At 35.3% G+C, this 23,308-nt stretch overlaps 1 long non-coding RNA gene across 1 annotated transcript in view; it reads left to right on the top strand.

Moving 5' to 3' along the window:
• Positions 1 to 23,308, top strand: part of LOC112531979 — a 75,354-nt gene that overhangs the window by 28,447 nt on the left and 23,599 nt on the right. Inside the window, exon 2 of the long non-coding RNA XR_003074179.3 lies at positions 1,415 to 1,498. This is a non-coding gene — a long non-coding RNA (uncharacterized LOC112531979). The remainder of the gene's footprint in view (positions 1 to 1,414; positions 1,499 to 23,308) is intronic.

A 23,308-nucleotide genomic window follows, 5' to 3' on the forward strand; every position in this document is an offset into this window, starting at 1 on the left:
AACCACTGGTACAGCTGTCTTCCTGAAGTTTATGCAATGTATACAAAAAGAGTGGGTCCAACATCTGTAACTTAAACTTTTAATGGCATCTACTAAATTCCTCTTACTAAAATAACTAAATTAGTGGATGTCCTTATCAAAGGAATATATAAATATGAGATTTTATGTTCCCCTTTACTCATGTGCTTTGGATATCAGTGCCTGTTTCTGCCTACATATTACTGATTTCCATAATCTAATGAGCTCACAATAATTTAGTTGTAGGAAATAGAAAGGTCACAAAATTATTTGTATAGGTGAAATTCAGAAATACGTACTTGTAAAATACCAGATATAAAGCCATGTGGAACTGAATTTTTTGTTTCATGCTTTATAAGTAACACCTGTTGAAATGATGATAAGACAAAGCAGATATTACATTAACTTTTACTTGCTATTGCTTTTTCTGGTGTCAAAATTTTGCCTCACAACCAAGCATATCTTTATCCTGATCGGTGAACTGCTGAGTGCTTCAGGTTTAGGGGACATTTTTGGTGATCTGGAGTGAAGGTTCACTAGAATAAAGGTTGATATGTAGGAAACAGTGTTTAATTCTATATCTGCAATTAACTGTGAACCCAAAAATTAGTATTTTTTTTTTTAATTACAACTACAATAAAAACTAATGAGAAATATAGAAGTTGTCATTTACTTAATTTTACTAACCATTCCCAGTTATAATTTACATTATGCATGAAGCCACAGACAAAATAGATTATTTAAGTTTTGCTTTTTCATTATCCTAACCTATGCCTTCTGGGCCCATGCTTTAGAATAAGATGACAAAATGTAATGTTGATCATAATTACTGGTAGTGAATATTATTGAAATTTATTAAGAAAATAGAATGACTACTCTATGATTAAAATATTCTGGAGGAATTTAGATGACCTTGGTTTCAAGACAATATTATTTAAATAATCTATCTTAAGTAGTGAAACACTGTGCAAATTTAAAGTGATAACAAAAATATGGATAGGATAGTTTTTGTACTAAATATACTTATGTCAAAGAAGCCAACCTAGATGTGTTCCTTCCTGTGATTATCATTTGTTAAGTTGTCCCAGAGCTTTATATTACCTGAGTTGCCTGCTACCCTTTATAATTAATCTGATATATATTAGAAATCAAGGTTTTTTTCTATAAATAATGAAAGCTACCATCTTTTTTTTTAAAAAAAAAAACAATTAGGAACAGTACATTGGACTGTAACATCTGTAAGTTTTAAGCAGCTAGGGTATCTTTGTGCTAGTCTTTTTTTTTGGTCCGGAAACATGAGACAATACCTTTCCTTTAAAAGTAGGTAATTTCACACAATACTTTGGGTGATATATTAAGCACTGGTAATCTGAAATTAAATATTTTGTCTTTTCAGATGTCTCCATCTTCTTTGTGGTCAATGGAGAGTCAAAAAGATGCCTAGCATCCAAGAAAATGGAACAGATTTGGGGAACAGAAGGTTTGTCAGACTTCACTAATGAAAACTACAGATGCAAAGACAAAAAAAAAAGTAGTAAATGTAGCTTACAGCAGCTGCTCAGAAAATTACTTAAACAGCTTTTAAACAGTAAGAAATTATCTGCAAACATGTCTCATATATGTACATTCATTTTGAATACAATTTTAGAGTGCCCAGGACAAGGAAGATGCGGACCTGTTAGAGAGGATCTGGAGGAGGGCCACAAGTGATCAGAGGGCTGTAGCATCTATCTATGAAGAAAATCTGAGGAATTTGGAGTATTTTCTTCTCCAGTCTGAACAAGCCCAAGGAGACATTATTTATAAAGCAGCTCATAATAAAGACTGAGGAAGAACTTTTATTGTGTTCTGTAGTGACAAGAGGCAATGGTTTTCAACTGAAATAAGTTAAATTTAAACTAGATATAAGGAGACATTCTTTACTCAGGGGGTTGTGAGGCACTGGCACAGGCTGCACAGAGAAGCTGTGGATGCCCCCTCCCTGGAAGTGTCTGAGGCTATTTTGGATGGGGCCCTAAGTAAACCTATCACGTTAAATGACAACATCCTGAACAATGCCCAGTTTGGAGCTGAAAGACCAATTGCATTCAGTATATGAAATATAACAATTACTGATTCACAAATGGAGCTTGATTCCCTAGTCATTACATACCTTTGTTCTGCATGGTGTAAAAATCTCTCAACTTTTAAAGGCATAGGCTAAAAAATAAATAAATAAATACAGAGCACATCACAGAATCACAGAATGGCCTGGGTTGGAAGGGACCTCAAGAATCATGAATCTCCAACCCCCATGCCAGGCAGGGTCACCAACCTCCACATTTTCTAGACCATGTTGTCCAGGGCCCCATTCAACCTGGCCTTGAACACCCCCAGGGATGGGGCATCCACAACCTCTCTGGGCAGCCTGTTCCAGCACCTCACCACTCTCCTGGTAAAGAACTTCCTCCTAACATCCAATCTAAATCTTCCCTCTTTCAACTTAAAACCTTTACCCTTTGTCCTGCTGTTATCTACCCTTTCAAAGAGTTTACTCCCTTCCTGTTTATAGGCTCCCTTCAGGTACTGGAAGGCTGCAATGAGGTCACCCTGCAGCCTTCTCTTCTCCAGGCTGAATAAGCCCAGCTCCCTCAGCCTGTCTTCGTAGGGGAGGTGCTCCAGCCCCCTGATCATCTTTGTGGCCCTCTTCTGGACCCTCTGCAACAACTCTCTGTCTTTCTTGCACTGGGGGCACCATACCTGGACACAGTACTCCGGATGAGGCCTCACAAGAGCAGAGTAGAGAGGGACAATCACCTCCCTGTCACTGCTGGCCACCCCTCTTCTGATGGAGCCCAGGATACCATTTGCTTTCTTAGCTGCAAGAGCACACTGCTGGCTCATGTTAAGTTTGTCATCCATCAGGACCCCCAGGTGCTCAGTGAGGGATGGTTGCACATAGGGAGTGAGTAGCTTTTGGGATAGAGGTGTGTTTTGGCGTTGTCATGAGCAAAGTTAATCCAAAGGACAGCATTCCACCAAAAAAAATGACAGATTTTCAGCCTGGAGTGGCCAGTAAGCAGCTTATCAGTACCTTGGTATCACCAAGTTCCCATCCCAGCATTGTTCCTCTTAAGAGTCAGTACACCAAATTATCCTGTTGCTGCCAACACCTGAGGTTGCCTAGGGAACTACTATAAACCACAGATCTTGGCCTCAATCTCCATGCCACTGTGCTGTTTTTGTATTCCTGGGAAAAATCTGTACTTTAATTTCTACTGAAAAAGTACACCTTAATTTCCAACTCACCTCTAGCAATTATTCCACACTAATCTAGTTGATGGTAACCCTGTCCATTGCAGAAGGGTTGAAACTGGCTGATCTTTAAGGTACCTTCCAAACCAAATAATTCTAGGGTTTTGTGCATTTTCATCTTTTGAGACTCTTGGGTGTTGAGTGCTGTCAAAGGATACACTGGAACTAATGTCTGTGTGCAGACAACCTTTCTTCATGTTTTGGTCACTTTGAACACTAGCCAAAGTATAGCCAACCAGTGGATTAGGTTAGGTTATTTTTTAAAGATCTCTTTCAAATGAAACTTTTCTATGGTTCAGTGGTAGAAGTTTAGTCAGGACAGTTCCAAATCTGTAAAAGAACAACAAGTTGATTAGGAGTAAGTCCTCACCTGAAAAGTGTCACTTTTTGATTGTTAACTTAACTGTCTCACAACAGTTGTATCACCCTTCACAAAATTAGATATGCTAAGAAAACATCTCCAGGGCAAACAGATTTAAAAGGCTTTCATGTAGATTAAGAACTGTTATACCCATGAATTAAGACATGAACAAAACAAAAGCTAGTGTAACTCATTTTTTTTTTTACAATTTATTTGTTTTCTAGCACAGTTATTTACCTTGTACACAGCTTGTAGATATACTAAATACAAGGACATAAGAACATTGTAACTTGTTTCATTCTTTTTGTCTAAATCAGCTGTATATGCTTAGTAAACACTTCTAGAAGAATAGTGAAATTAAGTAAATATTATAGCATTTTATATTTTCCAGCAATGAAAATATATTAATATTCAGAAAACTTCTTGGACATAGTATTTCAAGTCTTCCATATTCATAGAAATGGAAGTGTTGAATGCCTAATAAAATGGAAGAATAAACTTAAAGTTTGGTACAGAATTGCCTGACAATATTGAAGTCTAATATACTTCAAAGGTATTCTTGAGAGAGAACTTGCATTGAATTTAGTCAGGCATTCTCATCTTAGGAAATGTTTAGAGGGGGGAGAAAGTTAATCAGGATATTAACAACAGCACACATACAAAAAAACCCACATCAAGCACATTAAATATTAATTGAAAAACACATTATGAATTCATGAACGAGTAATAGAAAGTAAATGATTACTTCTCTGCCTTCTACTACAAATATTTGCTTATCAATACTTTCATGGTTATGGCAATATCAGTCTATGTATTTACATTATTCTCTGACACTGTGATACAGAAGAAAACACTCATTCTTGTAGCATGCCATGGAAAAAACAAGTGATAAATTGTTTAAACCTCCTCTTAAAAGGCATTGTAAATCCTTTCTCTCTAATCAGATTTTAATCTTTGTCTAAAAAGATGATTTGTAGTCTCTTACGTATTGGGAGAAGTTGTAAACCTGCCTCTTTAACCATAAGGATTACACCAGTAACACTACTTGTGTTGTAGATAATATTGATACCAGTAACCCCTTGAGATAAAAGGGCATAGAACAGGGATTTTGTATTTCAGGAATTAGAGCTGACAATTTAACGGGTATCTCATTTCACCAGTGCTTGATAACAACTGTACACAGGCATAAAATCTATTCTGCTGTACATGATCACAGTATCTTCCTATGCCATGGCATTCCAGGATGTTCACTGGAAGCATAACTGTGTTCATAGCTGCCAACTTATTCAGTCTGGAACTTGAGCCTGTGCTACAAACTGATGCTTAGTGAGCACCAGTTTGGGGAGTTCAGATTCTTCATTTAATTCAGGTGTATTTATTAATGATATGCAGAGAAGAGCGTTATTGTTGCTTTTAAGCAAGCTTTCGTGCATACTGTGAGAGTGAAGACCACAGAAGGGAGCAGTACTTTAAATACATGCATGCATGTATTCATACAAAGAAATAAAACTTCTTTCAAACATTGTCAGCACTGGTAGGACAGAAGGGGTTTTTTTTTTGATTCTGGATAACATCTAACTGCAGAAAAAGACAGCTTAGGACATAATTTCAAACTACCAGAAACCTTGATTGCTACACAACATGTCTGATTTATGAAAGAACCACACTGTACCCCTATTTTGATTTAAGCAGAACTCAAAATGAGTGCTAAGCAATCTCTCTCTTGAGCATCTAGTCACCTAACTATTGAGAGTTATTGTCTTGGATTTTTTCCTTATAATTCTCTTTCTAAATATTCTGGTGAAATTCAGTCAGTCTCTCCCTGATGAGAACATTACTGAGGTACAGCCTTCAAAAGGGATTTCCTAGGCACACCGTAACTCCTTTCACCTAGCCTGGATTAAGTCATTAATTAGAAAGGTCATTTTCATTTAGATATTAAACCTGCTGAAGAGCCCCCAGAGCTGGATAAGGGTGCTGTCTGCAGATAGTGGGAAAATAAAGCTGGGTGTTATCTCCATAGAGCTGAAGCTGGCATCCATGTTAGTTTTATAATCTTCTCAATTTTAATATACATAGGAGTCTACAGGTAAGTAAGATCAAGGTGGAGGATTAACTGCCTAGTGGGCTCTTTGAGATTAATTTGAGGACAGATGGCAGGATTTATTCAAATCTTTCTACACTGGAAATGTATTTAAAGAACCTTATTATTAGTTATGCATATTTTGGGTCTTCTGATATACCTTGATTTGATACACCTTGAGAGCTCTCTGTTGACATAAAAGGTTATATCATTGCTTGAAATATAAACAATCAGTCTCCAGTCTTATGTTTCTATGTCCAGTATTTCAAACACTCCAGGAATAAAACCATAGTAGTGTAGACAATTGCCCACTGTCAGAGCAATTTTTGTTCTAAAGATAAAGTTTCTGCATGAAAACAGCATAATGCTATTGCCACCATCCATTTATAGGGTCAAGCTTATTTTGGGCTGCTTTTCTGTAGTCACGTAAAATCTGAACATTTCCCCCTATGGTGCTATAAAGCATTTATTTTGCATCTCCCATCAGGAACTTGAGCAGACACTAATTAACCCTCCAGAGAAAAATTCTGTAAGAATAACAAGAAATTAATAGCAAGGAAGCAGATATTTTTCAAAAAGAAGCCATACTGAGACATCTAATGTTTTATTGCTAAACTGTGAATTTAATTCATTGGTAAAAAAAATTTAACGATCCAGGGGATATCACTACAAATCTTTTTTGAAAGAAATCCATGCACAGGTGTTTGTGTGTTCCCAGACTGGAATCTCCTGCATCACTCCATCAGATCAGAGGGCTGTTTCAGAAATTGATTTTCCTTCCCTTCCCCCTGCCCCCCCCCCCCCCCCCCTTTTTTTTTTTTTTTAAGAAATTTTGTATAATTTAGTTCCTAGAAGGGGCAAAACTTTTTATTACTAAAAATATAGTTAGATATGGATTAACCACGGTATTTTTATAACGGTGTGAGCTGGCAGATTCCAGCTGCGTACAGACACTGCCATTCTGACAATACCTCTGACTCACTATAGTTTCATGACCTCTTAAATATTTTTGAAAAATCTTTACCTTAATTTTCCTATCAAAAACAATACTTGCATCTTGATTTTCCCCCCCCTTTTTTTTTTTTTTTGCCTTTGTCTTCCCTACCTAGTTTCTTTTAGGGAAATTTTTGTATATAAACTTCTTACAGTCCATTCATAAATGAGAATTTTCATAGATGGAACTTAATTCTACTTCAAGACTGAGGCCTTACTAGCATTTTTAAATTCTATAGCAAAGCAAATGTTCAGCCATTTAAGCTTTTCAAATTGTTTTGATAGAAGCACAAATCAAAATGTATCAGCTTTAAGTTTCCCAGTAGTAGTTCTCATTTTCTTGATCTCTTTTTATATTACTTTCTTTTTTCCTGTTGTTTTTCTCTTTACAAGGAAAAAAAATAAGAAAAAAATATTTGAGTAATATAATATATTTGAATGACTAACACAAATTAGAAATTGGAAGGCTTGATTTTTGAAAGTAATCTGAACACATTTTAGTATTTTAGTTCATCACAGATGACAAACATCCTTTGATCTGAAGCGATGAAATTTCACCTTGTGTTTTGACTTTTTAGGCACCAAACAGCAAGAAAGATCTATAAACCTCTTAGAACCCTTGCAGAACACACACACACACACACAAAAAAAAAAAAATTAATAATCCAGCAACACATAGCTCTAGCTTTTACCCTGATTCACTTTTAGAGTAAATTACCATCGGTAAGTGGGGTTCTTCTAGTTTTGATTTTTATGAGAGTTTGGACCATGGTGGGTAGTTTACTCTGAGCAGTCTAAATATCTCAAGTGACTACACAGAAGATACATAAACAATGCAGATGGTACAGTTTAAATACTGAATGTGTAAGAGATTACAAATGAGATGCTTTTTCCTTACAGACCTTTCCTTCTGTTCCTTTTAAGATGAAATTATTACAGAAACTTTGTAACATCTTCACTTCAAGAAATTAGATTTTTTTCTTGAAAGGAAAAACATTAATTATCCAAGTTTCATTTATGTCTTCAAAGCAAACTTACTCATTGGTAATTCAGTGGTACGTATCTGTACCAATGGCTTTTCTAAGACTGCATGAGAAAGAGTTGACTGATGTTCTTTGAAAGAAAGCTTCCTGTTCACTTTTTTGTAAATAAAAATCAAACACTTCTGGAGAAAGTTTTAATTAAAAGAAAATATGCATGCACTTTTGTTTAACTATCTCTCTTGATTATTGTTTGAGTGTTATTTTTTTTCTCATACAATCCACCCAGATCAGGTGTGGGAGAAGTGCCTTTCTGTTCCTATTCTATTCTGCATCTAGAGGGGGGATAACACACAGTGACTTAACTCCCCCATTCCCAAAAATATTTATCCAACTTAGTTAACTTTACAGGATAAACAGTGCGCTGCTGCTGACTGGTGAAAACCACTTGTTACTGCTCTTGCAGGAGAGAAAATACATGAATAGGATTTGATTCTTTTAATAGTAGCTATATAAAAGTGAGATGCTATAGCACTTATGTGCTCAGTGAGGTCAAAAAGCACGTTAGGCTACTGACCCTAAGATAGTTAGATAGACTTAGATACAGACATAATACAGTTTATTGATTAGTTATGAAATGCTTTCATATTGACAAGTAAAGCTCTATAGAATTTAGTATGTAAATTCATTAGTCATCTCTCATAAAGAAGAGACATAACCTCTGCAATGAGATAGAAAGCACATCAAGTAAGCAGAGCAGCAAGATCCCAGACCACTATGAGCAAGGATCCACTCAGACACAACAGCAGTAGGCTCAGAAACTAAAGAGGAAGATAAAAACCAAACAAATAGCTTACCTTCAGAAGACCTGTAAGATCCTCAGGTAGTCAGGAATCTCCAGATGAGATATATTTGCCTCTCCTCTCAACCCTTAAATGAGGTCTTGGAAGGGGTGGATCCTGGCTCCACTCATTCTGGTCACTCAGGTGCACTGCATGCAGCTGACCTCCCCTGAGTTGGCCCTGCCTTTCTACCAGGTGCTCAATCACTAGTTTAAGCCCTGACTTAGCATTTCCACTACAACTTTGGACCAATGATCAATGCACCTCTGAAAGTTATAGAAATTCAGGAAAACTTAGGCAATTACAGTGACTTACCTCAGAAAAGCATAAGGAGTCTTATGACTGCAAAACAGTATGAAGTTCCTTCTTCCCCTTTCTCGCAGTGTACAAAATGATGAGTCATTGCCAATCCTCTTTTCTTAACAATCAATTTATCTTTACAGTTGCTACATGTATTCCCTCATTATATTTCTTTTCCCTATAAGGACATCTTTCACTAGTCCACTGATGTCTTCATAAGCTTCTTAATCATAACATGCAAAAACTGAGCTCATTGTTATTCATTTCTGCCTTTTTGCACTTCCTTGATTCCCCATACTTGTCTCTTCTTTTCCTATCAAAACTTTAATCTTGGCATAATCTTTAGTTATGACAACTAATATAATCTGAGCCACATTTCTTGCTCCCAAATGCCATTTGGTTAGACTGGATTCACAACGTAACTATTTGACCACCCCCTTTTTGTCTTCCACTTAATTTATCATAACTTCCTTTTCTGATTTCTTTTAATATTTGCTTTTGTCCTTATACCTTTTTCACAGTTCTCTTGCCTTTTGTGGGATCTCATTTCACTGCACACTACATCCACTTTCTTTTTTTGTTGTTGTTGTCCCAATATTAGTATTTGAAGATGATCTATTTCAAATTTTGCCAGACTTGATTTTCTACTGTATTCCTGTCTAACAACTTGAAATCTCCTTGCAGTTTTCCAAGCAACTATATATGCCTTAACCTCCATAAGTTCCCCTTCAAATTCACCATTGCTGTGAGTGAACCAAATACTGAAGAGAAAAAGCAGATAATCACAGAAACAGAATGATCACATTGCTTTGTTGAGGAATTTTATTGAGACTATGCATTATTTTAAGTTCATTTCATTGTTTTTATATAATCACATTATTACATATATATATAAAATTCATTTGTCTTACATGTTCAAAATGACAACATAAGACAAAGAGCATAATTTCCTAAAATGTTTGGAAGAAACACTATCCTGAAAGCCTTAAAAAATATTATTCACATTATATTATTTACAGACTCATGGTAATGTATGAGTGTTAATAAGATGTTATACAGATTATTCAAAGACACCAAATAATTACGTTCAATGTTTCCTGAAGATATGGCAAACATTAGATTTGGATGTTAGATTTGTCTAAGTCCCAAAGTGATATGGGTTTGAACTAAATTTTTGAGGAGATGGTTTCAAGAGCAACTACAAAACAAGAGCAATTTCCCATTGCATTCCTGTTTGAAAAACAACCGTACATCTGGTTGACTGAAGAATATTATTAGCAGTCTGCTGACTTAACCAAGGTTCATATTTTCATAATATCTTTACATGATTAGAGAATACACCTATGCTGCATGCATCTATATCTCAGGAGCATCATACTATACCCACGTAGATGTTGATCCTTACAATATTTTTCATGGAGTCCATTGGGAGGTGAGATAAATCTCATAAACAGATATACTCTCACAATATGAAATAGAGGAAAAAAACTTGGAAGATACTAACAGCCACAAAATACTCACCTGTAAAGATACACTCCTATCAGAAATTACCTCAGAAATGTTTTCCATTACTTTTAGTAATGGATAGTATGGATTTCTTCTAGAAAAATTTTGGGCAACAGCGCATAATAAAACTGTATAATATTTCTGTGATGAAAGACCCATATACGTATATTACAATTTGTTTTTTTAGTGCAAAGAAACGACAGACTACTGCAGGAAAATTCCTTTCATAATATGCTGTATTTCCCAGAATAAATTTAAGTATATTTATATATATTTATTAATAGAAGATAGAAAATCTAACAATTTAAAAATTATAGTCTTGTCTAATCTTTGAAATGCATTTTAGGAATATTTAGAAGACTACTGATATCTCAGAGTGTATTAATTATTTGTACACATACAAATAATAATAAATAAATAAATAAATACACAGGCTGCTATTTTTATGACCAGTGTCAAAATTACTAATGTCTTCTGAGATAAGAACAGATTATGATAGGAAGTTTCATTTCAAATCAGTCAGTATGTATGTTTACAATGTATATTATCTTGAATCCTGAAATTTTAAGTTCTCTGAATTTAATGTTTCAATCAAAGAAGAACAGCAAAAGTATCTTGGTTGAAGATTTAATTTATTTTGCTAATAAACAGGAGAAACATGCTGTTTTCTGATATGTACTTGTACCAAGCCAACAATACTACTGCATAAAAGCCAATTTAGCCGTTTCTACTATATATTGTATATATAATTATACATAATTATATTATATTGTATATATATTTAAATATAATATATAAACATATAAAAATATATAATAAAATGGAATATATAATATAATATATTGTATATATTATATATAATATATATTTAGTGGTGAATGATGCTCCTAAAAATGTAAACGTAGCCACTTCATAAGATGACTGATCTCTTTATTCCCACATTTGAAAGGAACAGTGTTACAATTTAGCTTCCTACTATATTTGAAATGGATAGAAACACATTTACCAAACCACATATGGTCTTTTTTCTCTTCCTTTGTAATATCTACATGATAAAATATGAAATAAAATGGAACAAGATATAAATGATGTTATTACAAAGAAATATTTCAATTGACTGACTCAATTTATCAGTAAATGTTTATATGAAGTATAACAGCTCTAAATGAAGACCACCTGACAATAATTTTAAAAGTTTACTGAATTTCAGTCAAAATCAGCTCTGGAGGGTTAATTAGTGTCTGCTGACGTTCCTGATGGGAGGTGCAAAGTAATTGCTTTATAGCAGGAAGAAACGGTAAAGAAGGGTTTGTTTTCATCTATTTTGGTTTAGTTTTATTTGATTCATTTTGGTTTTGCTTGGTGGTGGTGGTTGTTGTTGTTGTTGTTTTCCTGCTGAAGTTCTCTTCTGAAGAAAACAGCTTGAGGAATTTCCAATTTCCAACTAGCTCCTGAGTTCTTTTTCCCTTTCCCATTCATAAAAGTTGTGCTTCCCTTCCCTTCCCTTCCCTTCCCTTCCCTTCCCTTCCCTGTCATGTTCTGAAAGCATGAAAAAATATTGTGCAGTAATGTAACTTTTTTTCTTAACCTTCCAGCAACAGAAATTATACAGAAAATACTATACTCTAGAGATTTGAAGGATAAATGAGTAGGGCTTTGCTAAGTACATGTATTCATTACAGTTTTTGTTATTTATACGATATCCCTGGCCAATTTACATCTCCTTGAAAATTCTCAGTTACTAAGCCATCCCTGAGGCTCAAAGCTTTGATTATAACAATTTTAATACAGTCAATCCTTTTTGCTTCTATAATTTTGAATGTTCAGAAATTAAAATACCGATCCAAAACACATTTGAAATGTTCTGGAAAAGCAATAAAGTTGCAGACACAAACAAGTCCAAAACAGAAAGGAATTATGCTACTGTGTCTATACAACCACTACTGCATTATTGCTTCCTTTACAGTCCAGACATTTCTCTTTGAAAATGAAAGAGAATGAGCCCAGTTAAATAATAATAATTATTATTATATTTGTATAATATTATATATAATAATTATAGTAATAATAAATTTATCTTTATATACGTAATGTTCTGAACTGGAAAGAGCTATGAGAGCAAACATAGAATGCTGAAAAAATGATCCAACATTGATGTTAATTTGTTAGTTGAGACGTTTATAAAACTGAATTGCGTGAAAAACAAACTCACTTTTTTTTTTTTTTTTTTCCAGTATTGTCAGAAATCTATGTGCAGAAACATCTGTGGTGCAACAAGAAGGGAAAGTCAAATGCTCATGTGACAGGAAGACAAGATTACTTTGATGAGAAAGATAACTGTCTAAAACAATGCTGAGATAGTAAAAAAAAAAAAGCTCAGAAGGTATGGCTGGAAAAAAATGAGGGGAGGCACAGAAATTAACATTCAAAGAAGAGCTAGATGAATATTAAACAAGTTAATTTTTCAGTTTATTTTTCTAACAGTTCTATTGACTTTTCTGTAAAGTACTTAGACAATAATGATTGAGTGCTTGGCATTTCCAAAAATATTTTTTGAAATACATCACTGCAGTGCTGTTCAATAGCTAGAACTGCATTGGTGTTTTACCTATTTAAAGGTCAGCACTTCTTTTTCAAGCTTGTAATCTATCTCGTGTCATTTTTGATTGCTGTTGTGGACTGAATGCTTGAAGGTATCCAGCTGTTTAGTAGTTTTACTAGTATACTATTCTTCTTTCAGATTAGAATTTCAAAGTACCAGTCTATTAACCCTAAAGTGACAGGTTGATTTAAATTCAGAACTGTGGGGAAAAGAAAGAAACACACACACACACACACACACACACACACACACACACACACACACAAAAAAAAAAAAACTATGCAACTGACAACAAAATTCAAGTTGAAACACAAAAAATTACTATGGAAAAATAACCCTTGACTTAAAAAAAAAAAAAAAATCTGTATCGCAGTGCAGTAAGAAAGAAGAATCCCATAAATCTTCAATTTATACCTGTTTATTCAAAATAATAGTGATAGAACAAAGAAAACTAAATAAATGCTAAAAAAAATTACAAAAGTAATAGGTAAAGGTGTTGTAGCTCTCTAATCAAACTGTATATAAAAGAATTTTTTATATATTTCTTCATTCATTATCACTGATTAAGACATTATGCAAGTGATTTAAAAAAACTATTGATTCCATTAAGTCAACCACAGTAAAGGTCTACCACAAGAATTTACTTGCCCAAAATATTAATTGAAATGCATTTGTTGAGTGTATAAGATCCATTTGTGGGGAGTAGTGGAAGGCTGCAGAGAAACAAAGAGATAAAATTGTTTTATGGAGCACATGCAGACTGACAGTGTAAAGGAAGACTCTTTTTCAAGGATATAACCTGTATTCATAGAGTGTTGCATTAAAAACAAGTGTCTGAAAAAAATGAAAGGTCAGAATTATGTGACAGATAAATGAGCAAAAATGAAAGCTGGAACTGGGGTAAAAATTTTTAGGTTTGGGTGATTTCTGTTCTTGAATAGGAGAGGAATAGAAACATGTCAGTTCTGTTGATTGTGTTCATGTGTAAGGCTAAATTCTAATTCATGTCCACTTGTGACAAAGACAAATGTCATCATGGATGTATAACCTTATTCTGTCATTCTAAAACAGTTTCTAAGACATAGAGAAACAGAAGCCTAACCCCATATTTTACTTAGACATATTCACCAGCTCTCTCTCTTCAAAGTCTGAATAAATTATATACTAATTAAAACAATTTCTTAATTCATTAACAGTAATTTCTGTCCTACTAAAATAGGTCTTTCCGCAGCAACTGTAAACAGCTTGCTCTGAAAGTAATGCCGCCTATTTGTTTCCATGGAAACTACAAGAAAGAGCACAATAACGCTATTTGATAGAGGGAACGCTCAGCTACACAACAGTATTCTTCAACATAGTCACCACCAGTAGCTATGCATTTCCACCAGCTATGAACAAGAGCCTGCATGCCATACTTGTAAAAATCTGCATCAGTGGTGATGACTCACTGCCTCTGTTACCACTGCTAAAATGCACCACCTACTGCCTCACTGTACTCATATCCACTGTTTGGTGTCCAGAAACATTCAGCAAACATTGATGAATGCCAGTGGGTGTCATTTTTTCCATATGAAGGAAATCAATGACATACCTTTGCTTTATACATACTTCTATGTCAGACACCACTTTGTTAGGATGTCCCTCTGCTGCCATCTGTCACACAGCCATAAATTCACGGAATCACAGAATTGTAGGGGCTGGAAGGGACCTAGAGATCATCTAGTTCAACCCCCTGACAAAGCAGTCTCCCTAGACCAGGTTGCACAGGTATGCATCCAGGCAGGTCTTGAACATCTACAGAGAAGGAGATTCCACAACCTTACTAGTCAAAAATGTTACAGAACATTGTGGGAAGTTCAACCTCTGCTGCCTTACCATCAACATCTACCTCTCATGTCATGGGCCAACATAATAAAATAGGAGGCATTACTTTCAGAGCAGTCTTTGAAGTTGCATTTCTTTAGCAGAACACAAAAATCATCCCACTGTAGAACTATTTAAGCTTTTTCCAAAATATACTTTGAATGTGTAGCTGCCACCTCTCTATTCTTAGAAAATGACCAGATTGTCCTGTTATATGAAGAAACTTTGATCCTGGATTTTCAGGAAAGCCTATTATACACAGAACTGGGATAAAAGTTCTTCCATTGTCCCATGTCCTTTTCATTGTTATTGTCCTTGTGGATTTTGTAAGGTTGTCTAATATAGAGATCAGACAATTCTATATACTTACTGATTTTGCATTGTAAGTAAAACACAATATCCAAGTTTTTACATATATTCTGTGATAATCATGGATAACACTTAATACTGTGAAATCAATTTCAGAAAAAAAAAAAAAGATTGTCATTGCAGAACAAATAGATTCTCTATTGAAGACAACTACTAAAATGAGATATAACATAGAAAATAGATTGGGGTCAAAATAAATCTGGATTGTCAGTCCTACTATTTTGGATTAGATTACCAAGGATTCAATTGTTGCACAGAAGATATTGAGACTGACTTAAGTGTGGACGCAATTATTTTTGGTTCCATATCTGATGGTATACTTAACTCTGAAGTTAATGAGAAAAGAAATAGGGAAAAAAAAAAAAAAAGAGAGAGAGAGAAAGGAAAAATAAAGGAGGGAAAATAAAAAGAAGTGGAAAATTCTTTCTAATAGACAATCAGAAAAAGAAGGAATGCGGTGTGCCCTTTTTTTTGGAACTCCTGGGCATGCCCTCCAGTGCAACAACTGCTTCCCTGAATACTTCTCAATAACCATAATGTTTCCTCAGGACCTGCTCAGCTGTTCTTCAGATTACATGCTTATTACACAAGTATTTCTGATCTAATATTTTCCCCTAGTATAAAGTTATAAAACAAAATCTAAAGCAAAGGTTGAAAAGGGGGGAGAAAGTAGAGAAGCAAGAGTGATTCTCATCCATGGGCAGTGACTCCTCACAATAAATGCAATGTCAGAGGCTCAACAACGGTCTAAACAGTCATAAAGTTTGACTTATAGATGCTGTGAAGGTAAGAACGCTTTGAATTACAAGTATGAGACAGTCTGTAGAGAGAAAGCAGCCAGGAAAAGCATATATGTACTATTCTAATGTTGGCAATCAGAATCTCAGGTCCCATACTTTTCTCTAAATTAGAGAGAGATGGATTTGAATGCTGGAATATTAGGTAGATAAAGAATTGATTGGTTGGTCATAGCCAGAGGGTTGCTGTCAACATCTATGTGTCCAGGTGGAGGTCTGGCTTGAGTGGTATCCCCCAGGGGTCTGTCTTGGAATCGCTCTTCAACATCTTTATTGATGACATAGATGCTGGGATTGAGTGCCCCCTCAGTAAGTTCGCTGATGACACTAAGCTAAGTGGTGCCATCGACACACTAGAAGAAAGGGATACCACCCACAGGGACCTGGACAAGCTCAAAAAGTGGGCAGGCAAGAACCTAATAAGGTTCAACAAACCCAAGTGGAGGATTTGCTCTTGGGATGAGGCAGTTCCAGATATGAATACAGACTGGAAGAACTCCTTGAGAGCAGCCCTGATGAGAAGGACTTGGAGGTCCTGTGAGATGAAAAGATAAACATGAGCTAGCAGTGTCCAACTGTATCATGGACTGCCTCAAAAAAGGGTGGCCAGCATGGAGAGGGAGGTGTTTGTCCCATTTGACTCTGCCCTGTGCAGCCTCATCTGGAGTACTTGGTCCAAGCCTGGGGCCCCTAGTACAGGAAGGATGCAGAGCTGTTGGAGCAGGTACAGAATAGGACCACAAAGATGATGAAAGGATGGAGCACCTCTCCTATGAAGAATAGTTGAGGGAGTTTAGCTTGCTTTGCTTGGAGAAGAGAAGGCTCCAGGGAAATCTCATTGCAGCCTTCCAGTACTTGAAAAGTGCTTACAGGCAGGAGGGGGACTGACATATTATGTGGTCTGATAGTGATAAGATCCAGAGGAATGGCTTTAAACGAAAAGAGAAGAGATTTTGGTTAAATGTTAAGAAGATTTTTTTTTATTCAGAGCAGTGGTGAGGTACTGAAATAGGCTGCCCAAAAAGACTGTGAATGCCCCATCTCTGGTGGCATTGAAGGTCGGGTTGGCTGGAATCCTGGGCAGCCTGATCTGGTGGTTGGCAACCCTGCCCATGGCAGGGGGGTTGGAACCAGATGACTCTGAGGCAAATCAGGAATAAATGGGAAGAAAAATCTATGCATGTTATAGAAGTAGTTTGGGTATATATTGCAAACCTGATTTCACAATGAAGTGCAAAGCTTTTCCTTTCCACATCATTGCTCATCCTGATAAAAAAGACCAGTTTCAGTGGACTTTTCTGCCCATTTTTAATTTGTCCCTGGTTGTTCTTTCTTTCTCTCTCTTTTTATTTCTGTCAGTCTGTTATTTTAAACTACTTCTTCACTCTCCTTTTATCAGTTTCAGTTACTTCTGTGTTCCAGTTCCTGCCCCTTTTTTTCCTTCTCATTTCTTTTGAATTCTTCCTTTTTCATCACATTTAATGTATGTCTCCACATTTTGATCCTCATGTCTGTCCTGTGCTTTGAGTGTTTCCACTCAAATGCCAAAGCTCCATTTTCTCTTCATCATTACAAAATCCTACCACCTTCTCTTCCTGCCTCCTGTATGCCCCCCTGTATGCTCTGTGCTCCCTTAACCATTTTTAACTTTAATCCTCTTCAGCAACCATGCCCTCAACCTTTTCAGCCTTCCTTCCCTCTAGCCATTTCTTTCACAAACATAACCCAGTAGTGAGGGATGAGGTGGCTCCATTTTTGCAGTAAATTGTGGATGTTCAAGTTAGAGAGTAAAAGCCAAGTAAGTTTACATTTGGTGAGGTGAAAGAGCGGATACCAAAGAAAAGCTGTGAATGCTTCTGGAAGCTTGAAGTTATACATTTAGTTTTCCAGTCTCCTTCAGTACAGGAACACACTAAGATTCTTCAGCTAAATTTTATTTTAAAGTGTGTGTGTGTGTGTGTGTGGGAGGGGGGGGGGGGAGGGTAATAATTATACAGAGCAAATATATTTACCTAGTAACTTAATAAATCTGATTTGAAAGGGTGAATGTTTTTAAAACCTAATGTGTACCAATGGTTAACTCTCTAACACTCCCATTATATTTTATAAAGATGGAGAAAAGAAATATGGGGAACATATGAAAGATGCAATGATGGTTGTCTCTCATACACTTGGCTAAGCTAAGCTGGCCTAGAGGTATATGTCTGCACTGTGGGCTAGAGAAAACACAGAGTTGCATGGATAAAATCTGAAAATGCACATATCATTCTTATCTAAATTCATTAGTGCCCTGGTATTTAGGCAAGCACTAGGAAATAGCTGTTTTAACCATATGTCCTCTTATGCTCTTCTCTTCTGCATTCAGAGCTACAGAAGTAGAACAGATGACATGATCAGATTTTCTCTGGTGCTGCACCTCTCTCTCTCTCTCTGTCAAAAAAAAATAAAAAATAGAAAAAAAAATTAAAAAGACATACAACAGCTGCTATTATATAAATATATTCCATTTCAATAGCTCTTGTAACCTACTGTCCTATCTTACTGCAATTTCATCAGGCTTAAAGCTCATTTTCACAACCCTCCATTAAGTTCACTTAAAGTTATGTACTTAATACAGAATATGCATTTTTTACTTTTTTTTTGTCTTTTTTGTTTGTTTGTTTGTTTGTTTTGATGAAAAGGAGCATCAGGCTGATTCCCATTCAGATGCAAATATTAAACCAATCAAAATAGACTGAAAAGCTGTAGGCTGTCAATGATGAACTAAGAAGCAGGTGAGAAGCAGCCCTTTGTTTAGGGCTGTACAGCAACGGAAACAGTTAAAATGTAGTGAGGCAGACAGTGTTGTGGTATTTCTAATTATGAAAAGTCACTGCTCAGCTAGTTCCTTACTATTTTTTGGAGAGAACTGCAGGAGCCTGTGTCAGGGAAAGAAAATTATTTTATTGGAGACAAGAAATATTGCAAAGCATTAGGGAGACAAAGAAAGCACTTAGTGACTTCAAAGGATGTAACCCGGGGCAGAGCTTGGCTGTGACTGCATCTAGCTGCATATCACTTCACAGTGTTCTGTGCTCTAAGTGGTGGTCTTACTTGCATACTTGTAAATTCAGTATATTTCTACCAAAGACAACTGCTGTGAAATCAAAGGACGTAATCCAAATTGATGCTATTGTAAATTACACCTCACTGTCCTTAAGTACTTGCTGTTTCTCAAGTAATATATATGTTTTTAAAGTCTTCTTGGTAGACAATGTTCTTCCTTCAGAAAATTTGCCTTCACTGATTTGGTGGAGTGATAGTAGTAGGCTCTCATTTTGTTTCTTTTTGACTCTCGCCATTTGAGGAGAAACAAGTAGGAAAAGCCTCTTAGCCATTTGCACATAACCAAGATGTTCTGCCAAGAAGAGCACAAATTTATCTTCTCTACTTTCTATGTATTTCATCGTGAAATTGTGCAACTTTTGCTGACATTATTCACATATTTCAAAACTTCTTGATGTGCAGTTCTCTTAAAAAGGTCCACTAACACATGGCTTCATTTTTTATTTTTATTTTTTCTCAAAATGAACCCGTAGATAACCTTCCTGGAATTAACGTCATTTCAATGGATACTGTCTGACAGTAGTAACTACGTTGCTTGTTTGTCAAGGCAGATAACAAAGCAGATGCAGCACCACAAGAACATACTTCTGCTGTTAATACAGCTCAGATAGCTGAACAGACAAAAAGTAAAATAAAATATAGCCTTTTACTCTTAAAATATTACTTTAGAATTCAGCCTCAGACCTCTTGAATTCTGTCACTCTGAACAGAAATTATTGAGCTATTTGCCAAAGATTGTGGCCAGTTAAATAGAACAACAGCATACCTTATTTTGGCAGCATTGTTAACAGGTAGATCTATCAAATCACCCCAGAATCACTGCGGTGCTTTCACTGGAAAGGATATCTCTGCACCTGCTACTTTCATTACTTACACTCTCAAAGTGGCTTCACTTGCTTTCAGCGCTGCCACAGCTGCTGCTTCATGTGCTGAATGTTTTACCTCTTTGGTTGCAAGAAGCCAGATTACACTACTTATGCAATTTATATTGCTGGTAACATATACAATACATGACAAATCTTTCTCCCCTGTTACTTTTATTTCTCTGAAGTACTACTTCAAATCTGAAGGACCTAGTTTATTGTTTATTGTTTATTGTTGTCAATTGGAATTTCAGTTGCTCCCAGACAGTCCATTTAGAATTCTACTGCATTAAGTTTCCCATGTAAACAATTTGATCCCTTTCAGAAATTAAACATAATCCTTGGATTTTACATCTCTTTTAATGTAACACTCATTCTTAAAAATAGATTCTTCCAGCTTAGTCTAGGCACAGAGTCATCATCATGCTTAACTGCATTCACTGAATTAAGTTCAGTTAAAAGGCTGCTAGATTACAAACCATTTGGAAAGGCTTTCAAAGCATCATGCATATGTAGTGTTTAAGGCTATTAATTAGCATTGCAAAATGCTTTTATATGCTGCCATATAATTAGCTGATGGATCCAGGTTGTTACCTGTCCCACTGGCACCACAGGTTTGCTCCATATTTCTCTTCTTCTGCAAACATGCAAATGGAATATGAGGGAAAGGTTTTTGGTGTGGTCCCAATCCTATGTTCTAACCTGCTCTAAAGAAGGCTAAAAAAGAAGGTAAAATTATTTTTCTTTGTTATGATTGTATATTTTCTCTGTGCTATATAGATACATGTTTTCCTCACAGATATACTCTTCAATTCCACCTTGTTACACTCCAGTAAATTTAGAGTATAGTCCAGAAAAGCATATGTGCCCTGGAAAAGTTTGAGGAAAGAGATAATGCCAAAGAATTATCTACCTATTTTATTAGTCTTTAAGGAAAATATACCAGGTATTATCTGACAATGATACATTAAAAATTATGTTACAATTTAAAGTTTTACTTTAAAGGCTTACAACCCAAAATCATAGTGCAAGTGTCAACTATAAAAAAAAGATGGGTGATAGGATTAGCAACATGAGATAATTCATGAAGTCAAACTCTTGTTCATGATGTGATTTGAAGTGTTGGCCTACATACATAAACTTTGCCAAATAAAATATGAAAATGGAAGTACAGAGATTCACAGCACCACTGGGAATTTCACTAAGCTTAGAATAAACAATAATGTTTGTACCATGCTACATATTTTGTTAAAAGCCACATTTGTATTACATTTGCTTGACCCTAACGATATGAATCTTATCTATGAAAATGAAAACCCTTAGCTTTGTATTCATCATACTAAAATCCAGCTTTCTTTCTTGGTACTTTTTATGTGATAAATATTGAAGTTTACATACTGAGGATTTAAAAATTAAATCAGATAAGATTATTAATATTTTTATGTTTCTCCGATCCTCACTATTAAAGCAATGTGGTAAACAAACTTGAGTTCACTTACTTTGTCAAATGGTTAACCTGTATTTTGTATAGTCTTAACAAACTCTTGATTGGTAGGAAGTCACTGTCACAAACCAGGTACTTTCTCACAATCTTTTTTTTCAATAAAATGAAAATCAAGACTATTTGACTACATAGCAACTGACTGCCAATAAGCATTCCTCATTTTTTAATTATATCAGAAAAAAGTCTGCAAAAACGATTTTCTTGAAAAATATTTATATTTTTGAACTTCCTTTCTCTGTAGTCTATGAAGCCTACCTCCTTGCTATTCTAATTGCCTAGCGCTACCTGAATATCTGACCAAAATCTTAGAATACCTACAAAATAGAATTGAATCTTGTTGTAATTTGAATGTGGTAAACAGGCTATATTTATTTATTTATTTATTTATTTATTTATTTATTTTAATCGACTCTCAGTTAATACACCTCAAGAAGTTCAGGTGAATTCAAAATCTCTTCCTACCATTGTATATAAAATATTTTTTTCAAGTTTTTCATGATTTATCATTGATTGATCATTGATTGACAGAAGGAAATAAGGTCTGCTAAACAGAAGAATGACATTATAATTTATTAAACAAGACATGATACTAAACAAATTAAGTAGGTAATGTTTTAGAATTTTGAATTTGAAATTCTCAGCACAAGCAGATGAAGCTAAGATGAAGCCTGCTCAGTGCAATGCAGGTTTACTATGGATAGTGTATAACCTGCAGAAAAGATTCCACCTTCTACCACAGACAAAATGCTAAAATTGGGAATGTTTTTTTCCCATATGTCTATGAATCTATCCTTTGAAAATCATCTCACCTGCCACTTTGTCATATTACAGGGTTTATACCCTGTATGCACAGGATATAGTTAGTATCCTTAAGGTGAGAAGGCTAAAGCAAGATTTCAGTGCAGTCTTTAGTTACTTATGGGAGAGTATAGAAAACACAGAAACAGACTTTCCTCGAAGTGTACAGCGATGGGACTGAAGGTAATGGACACCATTTCCAGCAAGGAATATTACAGTCAGGTATGAGAACAAATTTGTAATGATAAGGGTGCTCAGACATTGGAACAGATGCCTAGAAGGTGATCGAGCCTCCATCCTTTGAGATATTTTGCCTCAATTACACAAGGTCTTGAACTAGTTCATCTAATTGGGTATGGTGTAGTAGGAGGAGCTAGACTAGAAGATCTCCGAGGTTCCTTCTAATGTACTTGATTCTAATTTTACTCATGCACTTAACAAGGAAATGATTAGCCTTGATAATTTACATAAATTAACTAAATGAATTTAAATTGGACCTGAGACATAAACACTGAATCTGTGTTCCTAGTTGCCAGTAGACATTGTCTTGCCAAAATACTCTTTACGGTTTCTTAAACACATGCCAAAAGCTTTCATATGAGTTTAGCAATGTTTTTTCTACTTTCTTCAGTATCTTATTTCTTGGTAAAGACTGAATGAGGCTTGAAAGTGGTATGGTTCACTGCCCACTTTTTAGCATACACGAAGAATTTAGAATAACAAATGTTTCAGTTCAAACATAATTTAAAGAGACAGACAGATGGAGAGATGGGGAAACAAAGGGACAAGGAGAAAACACTGTTTTGATTTTACTTAAAGTTAGGTAATTAGTAAATAAAGTAAATTTTTTATTTCCACTATTACTTGCCACAGAATCTGTCACCTAACTACAGTATCACCAATCCTAGCATATGCCAAAAGGCACTGGTAATATGCAGACACAAAGGAAACTTCCTAGCTTTGTTAACCTCAGAGCTCAGAGTTTGACATTGACTATGCAGTGGAAACATATTCCAAATGTGAAATGATT

The sequence above is a fragment of the Gallus gallus genome, chromosome 2, assembly GCF_016699485.2.
Source record: "Gallus gallus isolate bGalGal1 chromosome 2, bGalGal1.mat.broiler.GRCg7b, whole genome shotgun sequence".
NCBI lineage: Eukaryota > Metazoa > Chordata > Aves > Galliformes > Phasianidae > Gallus > Gallus gallus.